The following is a 1204-nucleotide window of genomic DNA, read 5'->3' as shown; positions in this document are numbered from 1 at the left end:
TTCGCTCCAGCACCAGATTTCATTAACTGAAGGGTTCCATTGCGAGGCGAAGCATGATAATGAGTTCGTAGCTAATCAGAACATATGGAATGTTTTTACCGTTAGCTCCAACTCCTGACTTGGGAAGGGGTGCACTTGGGGACAATTTAAGCAGGACTCCATTACCCACGTGGGGATGCACGATCCCTGAATCCCTTCTCTCTGGCCCCTGTCTGCCTCTCCTGTTCCCATCCTCCACCTTGCAGCCCCTGCCAGCCCTCCCCTGGGAGATTGCAGCCACAGGAGAGAATGAAAGTTCATGGGATCAGGAACAGCCCCTGCTGAAGAAAGCTGCCAGTCACCTCCTCGTTGACAAATCCAATAAGTACTCGTCCATCCTTTTCCGACTGACTTCTTGCTAGGTGTGACACTATTGACCACGCCCCTTGACCACGCCCCCTTGACCTCCAATGGGTGCTGGGACGTTGGTGTCACTTGCTCTTTCTCCTCCCTCTCTAGACGCTTCTTCTTCCTCTGCTCATTTTTGCAGGTTCATTTGTACATGTTGGGAAACATTTTCATGGCTACCTAAGTTAGGAAATTTTGCGAATCAAAATAAAATAAGTACCATAGTACTTTCCAGATCTTTGCCCAACTGCCCTGTCTCCCTCTGCATTCTCTACCTCCTTTTTCTTCTTTCTCTCTCTTCCTTTGTACAGACTTTCAATGCCAGTTGCTGGCTGGGCACTGGGGATATAAAGATGAGGTCTGGAGGACATCACAGTCTATGGCTGTGGCCATCACTCCACTGCCCTCGCCACACTCCGTTCCTGAATCTTCCACCAAATACACACTTGTGAGTTCCAAGGTGGCAGAGACTAAATTTTGTCCTAGTCTTTTGTAGTCTTTGGTTAGGGAAACTCTCCAACAAACTCTAACTTCATAGGAGTTTAGGATCCAGGTCAGAAATACAGACCCAGGAAGGGTTTTAAAGTTCATAATAACCAATGACTTCATTTAGCAAAAGAGGTCATGGGGGTTCAGCGAGGGGAAGTAACTTACCCAATACCTGTCACAGGAGAGTGGCTGGTTCATACAGTGGTACCGTTTGAGCATCAGCGGGTACCATAATCCTCATCAGGAAAGCATCTCTTAAGAAGGTCACAGAGTCTGTAGCAGATGCTTTTGTTGCCCCATGCAGGTGCTATGGCGGGCTCACCCTCCT

The sequence above is a fragment of the Pteropus vampyrus genome, unplaced genomic scaffold (genome assembly GCF_000151845.1).
Source record: "Pteropus vampyrus isolate Shadow unplaced genomic scaffold, Pvam_2.0 Scaffold16, whole genome shotgun sequence".
Taxonomy (NCBI): Eukaryota; Metazoa; Chordata; class Mammalia; order Chiroptera; family Pteropodidae; genus Pteropus; species Pteropus vampyrus.
Note: the sequence above shows the minus strand (reverse complement) of the source record.